The following is a 15,103-nucleotide window of genomic DNA, read 5'->3' as shown; positions in this document are numbered from 1 at the left end:
AGGTTATATTTTTCACCAGACCTCACTAACCTCCTTCTCTCTTAGAATCCCCCCTTTAGCAAACAGCATATCCTAAAAGTTACAAGATGACTGCCTAGCAATCAGTATAAAATAATTTGAATACTCAGTCATTGATTCAGCATGTCAAATCCCTATTTACCAGGCAAAGTAGCTATAGTCTATAAAATTGGTGTGGACTTGAATGTTTGTGTCCCCCCCAAGATTCCCATGTTGAAATCCTAACCTCCGATGTGGTGGTATTAGGAGGTGGGGCCTTTGGGAGATAACTACGTCATGAGAGTGGAGCCCCCACGAGGGAGATTAGTGCCCTTGTAAGAAGAGATACGGGAGAGTGGCTTCCTTACTCTGCTCTCTCTGCCATGTGAGGCTACAAAGAGATGACCCTCTGCAAACTAGGCAGTGGGTCTGACCAGACACAGGATCTGCCAACACCTTGATCTTGGACTTCCAACCTCCAGAACTGTGAGAAATAAATGCCTGTTGTTTAAGCCACCTAGTCTGTGGCGTTTTTGTGACAGAAGCCTGAGCTAAGACGTTCACATAGAGGGCAACAAAGTCAAAGTCAATCTCAAGTGCCAGCTCCTCCCCTTGAGACTGGGCCACCTTGTAGGTCAGGTAGGCTTGCTGAGGCTGTGTCCTCCCTTCGATGTGGGCCTCTCTTACAGGGCCATGGTAAGGACCCCTGCCGTATGGTGAGGACTACCTATATGTGAACCAGGAACCTCCCCTGCACACGTCAAGGTCTGAGTCTCTTCAGGGTAAGTGAGAAAGACGAGATTGGATATTGTGCCCAAAGGGTTCACAAGCTTCCCATCTCGTTGGGTATACAAAGAGACATTTAAACGACATCCAGATAAAAACCGAATTCACAAAACAGTGTCAATTCCAATGAGCGGCTCAAAGAGTTAGTGCTAGGACTCCACAGGAGGAAGTGAAGGACGTGAGCAGCAGTGTTCGGGTTGCAAATGATGGGGACGCAGAGCTTGGTGAGGGGGTTGAATTGGCAAAGAGGAACAGGCATGGGAGTGTCTAATACAGACGTTGCAAACTGGTGGCTCAGCTGTAAGATTTCACAACAAAATCTGATTTCGAGCTTCTCTTCTAAACACAGAGGCTGAGTCTGAGTTGCCCCCAGAAGAGGAGGTGTGCCACCCTCTAGCTCCCCACAGCAGTCTCCAGCTGAGCCTCTCCCACCCTTCGGCCTTCCCTTACCAGTGGTCCCTGACTGGCCCTTGTAGGTACCTGGGATTGCTATTCTCTGAGTTAGAAATGTCACTGACCTTGTTAAACAGTGACCCTAACCTGACTGAACATCAACCTACCCAGGCAACCACAAGCTACTTCCTATTCCTTTCTGGACCCCATTCCACCGGCAGGAACTCATATCCTAACACCTCAAGGGGTGCGTTCCACACTCGAAACATAGAGAAACTATAGGCAAAGCTTGAATTTATTTTAGATGGCATCTTTGCAAACAAAAATTCTCAAAGGAAATTTTCTTAAATTAAGATCCCACCGAAAAAGAGAACCAAATGATAATAAAACCTCTGATGAGGACTAGGGCTGAATTTTCAATAAATTGATGATTATTAGCTAGGCTTCCCCACTCAAATAAAAGTATCTAGTTTCAGAATCTTTTTTTTTTTTTCCTGGTCTAGAAAGTTTTTATCCTTTTTTCTTCAAGCATGATTTTAGAAATCTCTCTTAATCTCTCTCTCTCTCTCATACACACACACACACACACACACACACACACACACACACACAAATCCCTAAAACCATTCCTTTTATCAAGATCTAGAGGAATGAGGTTGGAGGAGTAATGGAGTAGAAGAGAACCTCCAAAGATAAGGACTCTGGCATAAAACATTAAGCCTCACCCCCTTTGGTGCCCCTTACTCATCAGCTATAAAATAGAGGCTGGGACTGTATCTTATTCTTTCCATAAACTGTGAGATGGATCACAAGTAATTTGTTCCTAAGACCTGTAGAATAAAAATGTACTAATAACTTGTTTCTATATAAATAAACAAAAGCACATTTAAGATTATGTTTGTAGTAATGTATTTCTGTCTTGCATTCGACAACACTTTCTGGAATGGGAAAGAGGTGTCCCACCTTACAGCTAACACTCAGAGAGTGTTTTATAACTCAGGGAGAGATGGCAGTTACAGTGAGAAGTAAAACTTTGAAGAGAGGAACAATATCGAAAAATTATTTCGTAGAAAGTTTGCTGACTGTGACGCAGTAGGCATATAACCCTACCCCTTCGTCAGGAAAATTTCAGTAAAGATTTATATGACTTCCAATGCCTTTTGGAGTTAAGATTTGGGTTTCTTTGTCTGAGGATGACTTCAAGGAAATCTACAATGTGACACATTCTCAAAGTTGTTCCCCCATCCCTGACTGGCATCAGCAAAACCTGGGAACTTAGCCCCACCCCAGATATGCATCAGAAATTCTTGGATGGGGCCCAGCAGTATGTATGTTAAGGAGTCCTCCAAATGATTTAGATGCAGGCTGCAGTCTGAGAACTACACTAGAACCTGGAGCGAGCAGCCGTTATGGAGGACCCGTGTGTAGGGGAGACTGCTGGGGTCCACCCATACAGACCCCGTGATCAGCCAGTGCACCCATCCTCTGGCTGCTTTGAGTAGTAAAGCTGAGCACTTACTCCTGTGACTTTTTCCAGGGATTTACCCGTGGCTGACAGAATGAGGAGAGGTGGCTGGGAAGCCAACTACCCGCCACCCTCACCCCTGGGGCAGCCAGTGACCAACTGACATAAGAAACTGAAGCTGGACCCTTTGAAGGGCAGGACAGCTCATGCCTGTGAGTCCTGTGCTTCAGGCCAAAGCTAGACTTTACCTAAGACCACATCCTTCTCCTCCCCTATCTTGCCCTCTTCACTCTCTCACAGGGTTTTCCTAAAGACTACTCCCTCATTAAATCAGTGCACCCAAATCCCCTTCTCACATTCCGCTTCTAGGGAACCAGACTAAGACATTATTAATAGTTTTAATGATTAGAAGTGATTGCAAAGCTTGTCTTAGGGCCATGACAGGTGGGAGTAGTTATCGTTTGGTGAGAAAAGGAGTGCCTAAATAGGAGATACCCATAGGAGTCTAAGTATACCAAACTATACTTGGTTTCAGCTCAGTAAAAATAAAGGTTGAAAAATGATGAACCAAATGATCTCTACTGACCATTCAATTCCTAAAATGTATGTGTCATGACCATCCCTGGTAGTCAGTAAGAGATACTTAGTGTACAATTTTATTTGTGTTCAACTGTATGAAGAGAAAGGACAAGAAGTCTTAAGAGGGGTTGGCATTCATGTTCACTGCCATAAAACATCTCATTCAACAAATATTTATTGAGCCCCTATGTGCCAGGCACTGGGGCTTCCACAGTAAACTCTACGAGCAAAGTCTCTACCCTGAGGGAGCATCCATCATGATGAGGGAGATAAGCAATAAACAGATGAATACACGTAATCTGATGCGACAGAGTGAGAAATATTATGAAGAAAAGCAAAACAGGGGAAGGGGATAGAGAGTGATAACTCGGGGGGACGGCAGGAAGCTCACCAAGGAGGAGATACCTGAGCAGATACTTCAGTGCAGGAGGAAAGTCATGGGAGTGTTCCAGATAGAAGCAGCAGCAAGTGTAAAGACCCTGGTGGGGGCTCAGTTAGTGAGGAAGACAGTGGCAGGAGGTGAGTTCAGGAGGTAGCCAGGGCCCTGACCATGTAGGGGCTGGTAGGTCATAGTACAAACACGGTGTGTTGGGAAGCCCTCAGAGGTTCTGAGCAGGTGGTCGCATGATGGGACTTCGGTTTGAAAAGTCTGTCCTTATAGAGAAGAGGCTGAAGGCAGACAAAAGAATCAGAGACCACAGATAAGAGGACACTGCAGTGTTGACTAGACAAGACTGAGATGAAGACTTAACATCTTCCAGGCAAGTTTACTTACCTAACTAATCATTTACTTACTTTTTTAAAAGATTTATTTATTATTTATTTGTTTATTTTATTTATTTTTGGCTGCATCGGGTCTTAGTTGCAGCACGTGGGCTCTTTGTTGTGGTGCACAGGCTTCTCTCTAGTTGTAGAGCACAAGCTCAGTAGTTGTGGCTCGTGGGCTCTAGAGTGCAGGCTCAGTAGTTGTGGCACATGGGCTTAGTTGCCCCGTGGCATGTGGGATCTTAGTTCCCTGACCAGGGATCGAACTCGTGTCCCCTGCACTGGAAGGCGGATTCTTTACCACTGGACCACTGGATCACCAGAGAAGTCCCTAATCATTTACCTCTTTAATTCAGTGAGAGCTCTGAATGGCCTTGCAAGACGTGCACACTCTAGGCAAATCTCCTTCCTTCTTTATCACAAGCTGGGAAGGAAGGATTTACGGAGGCATTGAGTCTCAGCCATCCAGACTGAGTTAGGAACAGGACATCATTAAAGTACTTTCTGTGCTTTAAAGACCCAGGAAGCGTTTCAGTCCTGGTCCCCCAGGATGACATTAGCTCGATTATATTTCATAAAACAGCTCCCTGCTTCCTATCGTTGTGTGGATACTGTGAAGTTCTGGGAAGTTTCACTGAGACCAAGTCCTATTCTCTAAAGCCACAATGTAAGGAACAATTTATTTCCATCTCATTTTATTCAAAGTACATAAATATTATTAAACAATACCATGGAAGAAGACATATGATATCATCTATGCTAAAAACTAAAAATTTCTACTTCATTTTTTGCTTCCAATAACATCTATTCTTTGCTAAAATTTTACTGTCAGTAAGTTTTTAAATGCATGGAAAAAAGATTTCATTTACAATTTATAATCCAGAGAGTTTTAACAGAGGAAGTCAATTCTTCAGAAAGGAACAAAAACCCACCAGAGCTTACTTAGAAACAATATTTAAGGCTTACATCCGTGGAGATTTCTAATACTTCTCTTCTAAGTGGAATTCAATTTTCCCATTTGTAAGCATCCTGGTGGTGGTGGTTGTGGAGTATGTGCCTGTGCTCACGTGGTTTAGGGAAAATGAGAAGAATGAAGGTGCTGGTTTTAAAATTAAACCTGAATCTTTCACATGCCTTAAGGATCATGTCCAAAAAGAAATTGCTTTCCTTGGGACCAAAGGTACTATCTCACCATTCAAATGCAAAGCACCAGAGGTTTATTTATACCTTCTCCATGATTTATTTCCCAGATTTAGCTTTCTACAAGCACTTCCTTCAGGAAAACACACACTTTTCCTTTCTTGCAGCCCAGTTCCCTGTAGGAGCGCCTCTTTAGGAAATGATAATCACAGCATCATTCCTGTGTTTTATAGTGACAACTCAGAAGCAAAACACTCATATACGCATATACAAAACACCTCCCAAAACAAAATGAGGATGAAGCAGGAAAAAAGAGAATACAGAAATTTTCTTCTTTTCCCAAACTGCCTCTCCTTTTTTTTTTTTTAAGAGGAGTTATTGCAGTATTTTCAGAGCTTACACTGGGATTTCAAATCTATACCCTTCATTTAAAGGTAGATTCTTCCTATAGTGTGAGATAGATTCATGTAATCTGAGTCACTATTAGAGTTTGGTTCAAAGAAGCTCTACCTTAGGCAATTACAGAATACCCAGGGCTGCTCTTGGTGCTGGTGTGTTCCAAGGTGAAGATGAACAATGAGGGTGAGTAGTTTTCTAGGTGTCAGAGCTGTGTCATGACCACAATCTTTGTAACAACTCTCTTAAGGAATAGGACTGCTCATCTGACCTAAGTGAGAGTCTCTGGGGCTGTATCCACAAAAGGAAAAAGAGGGGGCAGCAGGGTTACATAGCCTAGCTTTCTGAACACAAAGCTATCATACAAAGCTATCTTGTAAACCCCTGACAGTGTTGTGGCTTCCTCTAGATTAAGCCTTAGCAAGGTCCCGAGAGACAGCTGCCCACTGGAGGTGGTCTCAGGAACAAGGCAAGTTGTCCTGCTGCTGAATGGATATTACTACCAATAGAAGAAGCTACCACCATGAAAACAGCACCCAGGGAGGAAAGAGGCAGTTTCCGATTATTGATTGTTATAGACTGAATGCATGTGTCCCCCCCCAAATTCATTTCAAAACCTAATCCTCAGTGTGATGGTATATAGAGGTGGGGCCTTTGGGAGGTGATTAAGTCATGAGGGTGGGGCCCTCAGGAATGGGATTAGTGCCCTTATAAAAGAGGGCCTAAAGAGCTTCCTCTCTCCTTCTGCCCTGTAAGGACAGTGAAACCATGGCAGTCTATGAACCAAGAAGTGGGCCCTCACCAGACACTGAATCTGCTGGTGCCTTGATCTTGGACTTCCTAGCTTCCAGAACTGTGAGAAATAATTTCTGTTATTTATAAGATACCCAGTTTATATTATTTTTGTTACAGCAGCCTAAATGGACTAAGACACTGATCATCAACTTCAACCTCACTCTTATAACAACCATATTTTCCCTCAATTCTAAGACTCTATCATGCTGACCTTTCAAGAGGGAATAAGAAATACCATCAAGATTGAAGGCACTTACCAATATAAATAAATAAAGACATATTTGCCATAAATAAAGAAAATATTATATTGTTGGAAATCATAATGATCATAAAAACATTAGACTACATTGAGCCCTTCCTAGGCTATATATTCAAAGGCAGCAAAAGGAAAAATAAACAAATGGGGCTACATCAAGCTAAAAAGGTTCAGCAAAGGAAACTATCAACAAAAAGAAAAGGCAACCTATGGAATGGGGGAAAATATTTGCAAATCACATATCTGATAAGGAGTTAATATCCAAAATATATAAAGAACCCATACAACTCAACAGCAAAACAAACAAACAAAAAAACAATTTGATTAAAAAAATGAGCAAAAGATCTGAATAGATATTTTGCCAAAGAAGACATACAGATGGCCAACAGGTACGTGAAAAGATGCTCAACATCACTAATCACCAGGGAAATGCAAATCAAAACCCCAATGAGATATCATTTCACATCTGTTAGAATGGCTATTATCAGAAAGATAAGAAATAACAAGTGTTGGCAAGGATGTGAAGAAAAGGGAACCCTTGTGCACTGTTGGGGGGAATGTAAATTGGTGCAGCCACTACGGAAAACATTACGAAAGTTCCTTAAAAAATTAAAAATAGAACGACCATATGATCCAGCAATTTCACTTCTGGGCATTTATCCAGAGAAAATGAAAACACTAAATTGAAAAGATATATGCACCTCCACGTTCATTGCAGCATTATTTATAATACTCAAGATATGGAAACAAGTTAAGTGTTGATGGATAAATGGCTAAAGAAGTTGTGGTATACCTCTTGCACTGCTGGTGGGAATGTAAATTGATACAGCCACTATGGAGAACAGTATGAGGTTCCTTAAAAAACTAAAAATAGAACTACCATACGACCCAGCAATCCCACTACTGGGCATATACCCTGAGAAAACCATAATTCAAAAAGAGTCATGTACCACAATGTTCATTGCAGCACTATTTACAGTAGCCAGGACATGGAAGCAACCTAAGTGTCCATCGACAGATGAATGGATAAAGAAGATGTGGCACATATACACAATGGAATATTACTCAGCCATAAAAAGGAACAAAATTGAGTTATTTGTAATGAGGTGGATGGACCCAGAGACTGTCATATAGAGTGAAGTAAGTCAGAAAGAGAAAAACAAATACCATATGCTAACACATATATATGGAATCTTAAAAAAAAAAAAAAAAAAGGTTCTTAAGAACCTAGGGGCAGAACAGGAATAAAGACGCAGATGTAGAGAATGGACTTGAGGACACGGGGAGAGGGAAGGGTAAGCTGGGACGAAGTGAGAGAGTGGCATGACTTATATACACTACCAAATGTAAAACAGATAGCTAGTTGGAAGCAGCCACATAGCACAGGGAGATCAGCTCGGTGCTTTGTGACCACCTAGAGGGGTGGGATAGGAGGGGTGGGATAGGAAGGGTGGGAGGGAGACGCAAGAGGGAGGTGATGTGGGGATATATCTATACGTATAGCTGATTCAGTTTGTTATAAAGCAGAAACTAACACAACAATGTAAAGCAATTATACTCCAATAAAGATATTAAAAAAAAAAAGAAGTTATAGTATATATACAATGGAATATTATTCAGCCATAAAAAAGAAGGAATCCTGCCATTTGTGACAATATAGATGGCCTTCGAGGGCATATGCTAAGTGAAATAAGTCAAACAGAGAAAGACAAATACCATATGATCTCACATGTGGAATCTTAGAAAACAAATGAACAAACAAACAAAAAACAAGCTCATAGATACAGAGAACAGATTGGTGGCTGCCAGAGGTGGGGTGGGCAAAAATGGGTGAAGGGATTTAAAAGGACAAACTTCCGGTTATAAAACAAATGTCATGGGGCTGTAATGTGCAGCATGGTGACTGCAGTTAACAACACTGTGTTGCATATTTGACAGTTGCTATGAGAATAGATCTTAAAAGTTCTCATCACAAGAAAAAACAATCTGCAACTATGTATGGTGACAGATGTTACCTGGACATACTGTGGTGATCCTCTCACAATATGTACAGATATTGAATCATTATGGGGTACATCTGAAACTAATACAATGTTGTATGTCATTTATACTTCAATAAAAAGAGAATAAAAAGAATTACCTGTAAATAAATAAATAAATGAAATACATTGCCTCCTTTAACCTTCATAAAAATTATAACCCTGATGCAGATACAAGTTTTCTCATTTTACAGATGAGGAAGTTGAGGCTGAAGAAAAATGAAGGAAATTAAGAAAAGTGATGGAGCCCTGAGTTTTATGACTCTGAACTCATGCCCAGTCCCTTCTGAGTTTCTGAGATGTGCTACCCTAAAAGGGAGACACCAGTAGGTGCAGCAGGTGGTCCAGCCCTCCCCGCTGTACCAATGAGACTCATGGATAAATTCAAAGAAATAAAGGCAATCATTTCACAACAACAGCATAGTTAAGTAGCCCAAGACCCTGATGTAAGCTCTGTTGCTTCTCATGGCATAAAAATCAAATCCCACTTCTGCCATGACCCAAATTTTAGGAGGTAATGTAGTAAATTGGAAGAACAGTTGCCCTGAGCTCTGAAAGATCTGGGGTTTATAATCATTCTGTGCTGGAATATAAGGGTGAAATTTCTAATTAGTGTCAAATGATGATCTATAAAATAAATGGTCCTGAGAAAATGAGAAATTAGAAGATAGATTCCCTACTTCTCAATAACACCAAAATAAACTCCAGATGAATCAAAACATTTTGAATAAAAATGAAAGCATAAAAAGCTTTGTGATGATGGAATAATTTTGCATCTTGATTGGAGTGATCATTACATGAATCTACACATGTGATAAGTGGCAGAGAATTATGTACACACATTGTACCAATTCCTGATGTTAATAGTGTGCTATAATTATGTAAAATGTAACCTTTGGGGGCAACTGGGTGAAGGGTACACAGGACTCCTCTGTACTATTTTTAAAACTTCTGTTGAAGCTCTATCTCAAAAAAAAAAAAATTGAACATAATCATAAAAGAAATAGAATAAGGTAAAACTGAGCAGCTGAACTTGATGTGGGCAAGGAAGAATTCATTTTTTAATTGATAAATTTAACCACATAAAAATTGGAAATTTCTGAATGTCCAAAAATACAAACTGGAAAGGCAAATATTCAGATGTTTTCCCCATAGCTGACAAATGAGGGTTTAGAAGTATTAACTTAATATGATTTATATAGTGGTTAAAAGTGTGGACTCTGGAGCCAGACCGCTAGGGTTAAAATCATGACTCTATCACTTGATAGTTGTGTGACTTTAAGAAAGTTACCCTCACTGACCTTCAACTTTACCATCTGTGAAATAGTATCTGGAACATAGTATCTGAATAGTATCTGGAACATAGTAACACGTGCAGTATTAGCTGAGTTAGTTGTTGTTGTTATGATAGATACAATTCAGTACAAAAGAAAGATAAATCCTTCTGTGATGCCAGGCTCTCCGCTATTCAGGATCTGGCTGGCTAAACTCATTCTGGATAAGACTGGACGGACTGTCCTGATATAACGAAATCCTCAGGCTGTGTCAGGCCTGGACATTTATCCCAATAGCTGATGATCTGTATTAAGTGGCCTCTCCCCTGCGGTCACCTGTGAGCTGGATCTCTTCTCTCTTCGATGTGTCTACCTCTGTGGTTATGCATCCACTTCTCTTCTCGTGCTGTGCCCCTAGTCCACTGTAATTTCGTAACAGGATAAGTGTAAGAGGCCCCTGGTGTCAATAACCACTGTCGTCACCTGCACACTCCCATACATTAGCTCTGTTAACCCTCACAGTGTCCTTAGGTAGATATTACTACTATCTCCATTTAGAGAAAAGATGGTAACTCACAGAAGTCACTGACTTGACCAAGATCACACAGCCAGCAAGTAGTAGCACCTAAGCTCAAAACCACTTTTTTCTAGCATGGGCTTTTGGACAACCTTCTTGACTCCTGACTTTTTTCTTGCTGTTTCTTGTCAGTGTTCCAGAAAGTAGTACACACCATACAAGTCTCATCTGGACAAGTCAGCTGCTCCTATAGTTGGGTCACACTCTATACAGGAATACACATTGCTTTCCGTGCTCTTACGATGCTTTAGAGCTCTGTCTCCCCAAATAGATTGGAGGCTCATAGAATACAGGGACCACGTGTTGACATTATCTGGTACCCACTCAGAACAATTAGTGCCGTGGCCTGTAACTTCAGATCGTTGGCCCCCAAATCTGGAACAGTGCTTTAAAAAGATGATCTATGTTTCTGTTTGAGAAACTCCTGTGTGTATGAATGACCACCTGGGACTATGAGTATGGAAGCCTGAGTGTCAGGTAGCCTGATACCAAGAAAGAGGAAGAGGATTTGCTTTATTGCCAGCTCTTGGGGCCAAGAACAAAACTTTTGTAAAATCATTATTTAGTGTGACCTTGGGCAAGTGGATAAACTTTACTGGATCTCTCTTTGCACAATGTAAAAGGAATCTATCACTTTTCAGGAAATCTACTCTATAAGATGGTACCTCCAATCCTTCCAATTGCCAAATAAATTTGAGTATCTATAGAGAGAAAGGGGAAGGTGGGAGGAGAAGAGGGCTCATAAAACACATTCTGAGGGAATGCTATGGACCAATGTAGAGCTTCACCTGTGCTGAGCTCTCCAGGGCAAAATTATTTGAAAGAACCATGTCAGTTGGACCCGGGCAATAACCACCACGCATAGAGGAGACAGGCCGACACAGGTATACGTACACATATTCCCCACACACACACATACAGAATGTATACTTCTCCTGTTACAATACTCGATGTGGATTATCACTTAGATGCTTTTCCTTGGGATAACAAAAGCGGGGGCAGGAATGTTAGAATGGCTGTTATGTGTACAGAACAGAACCAACCTCTAGTCAAAATCTTCTTGCACAGCATGTGGGCTGATTTAAGAGTAGCGTGGTTTTTGACTGTGAAAGAATTCCATGTTTAGCTCTGGTTTATAGGTGAGGGCCCTGCAGGATAAGAAAGCAGCCCAGAAAAACGCATTTCAGTGACCTTCTATTGAGCTGGAAATCCCACACTGGTGCTAGCAGGGTATTAATAAGAATGAACACCTTACCCCACAGTTCTCTCAACCCCGAAAGCGTGAAACAGACTCAATTTGATAAATTACTAAGAAACTGAAAGCAGCTTTACAGTAGGTTGACCCTTAAGACAGAAGGTTAAAGTGAGGTGGACTCAGGGCCTTTAAAATACGCATAAATCTAATGTACCAATACCACACGCTCCAGACGACGCTGCTGACCACACAGGAGGAAAATGAGGACGGATGCCCATCAACCAAGAAGCTGAGAAGGTAATTTGAGGCTCCTAGAGGTAATGAATAATGATTTAACTTGGTTGTCTTGACTTTGATGTTTTTATGGAAAAAGTCACATGAAAATGTGTTTTCTACTCCATTATTTCCCTCCTCTGAAACCGTGCCAAGTTTCTTTCACATTAGAAAAACATATCTCAACAGAATGAAAGGTTAGAAACTTGATTTTAAATTTCTCCTTACTTGTTCTAAACAGCCTGCCTGCCCGTCCAGCCCAAGTAGTAAGATGCAAAAGAGACCTAGCTGGTCACTGATAATTATCTCTTTATCGCCACCTAGGCAATCAGAGGCAAGCCAGCTGCCTTCAAATTGCCCTGCGTCCTGCAGAATCCTCAGGCTTTTGGTGGCGGTGAGGGTTATTTGGGGAAGCTAGTCCTTGGCTGGATTTAAAGAAAGGCTAATGACAAAGAGAGAGCCGCATGCTGTGATGATGTAACCCAGGTGGATCTCACACTGATCTCTGAGTTTCTTCTGCATTTTGACTGCTTCACCTTGGCAAGCCTGTGTCAGCTAAGGGTTATAACTGTGGCCCGGAGGTACAGTAGGGGCTCTGAACCCCAGGCTGAGTTTCTAGAACACATCTCCCACTAACTCACTGTTTGGCTCCAGGCCATACATAAATTCTTCTACAGGTCAGTTTCCTCTGCTGCAAGGTAGAGGGAAGCTCCCACTTACCTACTTCACAGAGTTTCTCAGGGGAGATATAACGAATCGAAGTGGCAGACCATGCTACATTTTTAGAATTGCTCTAAAGATTCTCAAGAGTCGAAAACACACGGCTACTAAAGGCAGCTCGCGAGATGAAACATGGTAGAATGCAGATCTGGAAATTCACCTCCTACCGATGCTGGAATGGCTCGAGGACTCTGAACAGCTCCTTCAATCTCTATGTATCTCTCTATTTCCCTAAATAAACTGTGCCACTTTTCAGATGATCATCTGGAAAATGCTCTGCATACAGCCAGCGTATAATCAGTCTTTTCCAGGATACCTGTCTTTCGAAAAGCAGGTAGCAGCTACCTCTCTGAAAAGTGCAGTGTTCCTCTCAGGAGCACCCAGCCTGCCCCGCAGCGCTCTTCACAGCTGCCCACACCTCTGAACACTGGAGTGAGCCGGGGGGGTGAGCTCAGCTTTCAGAAGTGGCTGGAGGGGCTGAGAGAGCGGGAGCCTGCCACACTCACTTCCTAGGACAAGTTCAGCCAAAGCCACGTGAAAAGGTGGTTGCTCAATGTCGGCAGAACTTTTCAGGAGGCACCAAAGGAGGGCGCGTGGGCAGGGGAGTGGGCAACTGTGTCATAAATGGAAGAATCCGAACACGTTTCCCGTCCTCATATTTAAAATCTCTGAGGGAAGAGGAAGCTGGCCTCAGACGCCTGGGGCTTTCCTGAAGAAACTATCAAAGGAAAGAATGATAAAAAAGAACCACAGTTTTTAGCAGGACCACTACCAACCAAACCAAAGAGGGGGAAGAGAAGGTTCCCCCGCAACCCCAACCTTTGCTTATAATTTTCAGACTGGGTCTGCTCTGGGAAGCTCCTCAGAAGAGATGTGAGCTTCGGTTTAGTTCCTGGGATGCTTCTTTTCCTCAATAACTGCTTACAGCGGTACCTGCTCTTCTCATGCTCCCACTATAGATTCATTTAAGAAGCTCAATAAGAATCAATGGGGACTTCCCTGGTGGTCCAGCAGGTAAGGTTTTGCCTTCCAATGCAGGGGGTGCGGGTTCGATCCCTGGTCGGGGAGCTAAGATCCCACATGCCTCACGGCCAAAAAAAAACCAAAACACAGAAGCAGTATTGTAACAAATTCAATAAAGACTTAAAAAACGGTCCACATCAAAAAAAAAACAATCTTAAAAAAAAAAAAGAATCAATGACTTCGTTTTGCGTCACACACCTCCTGGTAATTCTAACAAAATGTCCTGCCTGCTCAGCAAGTATCCCTTGCTATCTCAAATCAGGAAAGAAATTGATTCAAACAGAGGCTATAACTTAGACATAAAACCATCAATACAGTCAATGAATACATTTCCTTCACTTGATTTCCAGGACCAGGGAAAGTCATGAAGCATTCCCTCTGAGATCTGTCAATTCTCAGTCACAACAAAAATACGAATAATTGATTTGAAGCAGAACAACTGGAAAATTGTCCAAAATACTCAGACAGCATGATTGGCCTATTTCCTTCAGCATTCCAACTTACTCAAGCACTAGTCTGTTGGGAAGGTTTCCCACAATGAATACCCTGAATAGATTCAATGCTTCATTTCTCATTTCAAGATCACTTAAGTCCTGCAATATAAGATTCCACTCAAGTAAGGCCTGAAAAACCCATCAGTTAAGAAAAAGCTAAGTTCTCCTGAATGCCTTGAGAGTCTCCAGTCCTAAGATGGGACCGGAGACGTGAGTGCAGGCCCACTTCGCTAAAGCACGTACGCTGCACAATTTAAAACACAGCGTGTAAGGCAGCCCTTCAAGAGGCTCCAATCATCTTCAGAGTCCCAGGAATTGTATTCGACTCACAAAATTTAGAATCGTCCACCCACACCATCTTCTTCTCGCCCTTGTTCCAGCCTCCTCTGTGAATCGAGAGACACGTGCAGCTGCCAACAGCAATTACAAGGATTTCTCCAATAAAGCAAATCCGAGCAAAAAAATGAAAAAAAAATTTCCAGGAACACTCCCAGAATTTAGTGGTTCAGGGGTTAAATCCAATAGCCTGGGTTCCAATCCTGATTCTGCTGACAATTAAACAGTGAAGAGCATGTAAGCACCCTTTATATATTTCCAGTTCCATAACATGAAGCAACATATGTGACCTTCATAACAAACCTCTGAGCGAGAAGGGGAGTCTCTGGCATCCTGAACTGACAGATGAGCAAGGCAGCCTCTGAGGTCTGCATGACTTGCCAAAGGTCCTAGTTCTATCTCGGCAGAGCTGTTGTCACACACAGCCTTCTTGCTGGGTGTCCATCCCGTGTGGCCTGAGCTCTGTCTCCCCAGGTCACTACTGCTCTTACCTGCACACACATACCTACTCACCCTCCACCCTCCACACCCCTAGAAGCTGGTCTCACCACACCAGGCACTGTCACTCAGTCATTTGTGTACGTATCTTGTGTTCCTAAA

General features: G+C 42.2%; 1 protein-coding gene across 2 annotated transcripts in view; it reads right to left on the bottom strand.

Moving 5' to 3' along the window:
- Positions 1-15,103, bottom strand: part of SUGCT (succinyl-CoA:glutarate-CoA transferase) — a 781,582-nt gene that overhangs the window by 244,333 nt on the left and 522,146 nt on the right. The window lies entirely within an intron of this gene.

The sequence above is a fragment of the Balaenoptera musculus genome, chromosome 9 (genome assembly GCF_009873245.2).
Source record: "Balaenoptera musculus isolate JJ_BM4_2016_0621 chromosome 9, mBalMus1.pri.v3, whole genome shotgun sequence".
Lineage (NCBI taxonomy): Eukaryota > Metazoa > Chordata > Mammalia > Artiodactyla > Balaenopteridae > Balaenoptera > Balaenoptera musculus.
Note: the sequence above shows the minus strand (reverse complement) of the source record. Positions and strands in the feature narration are given on the sequence as shown.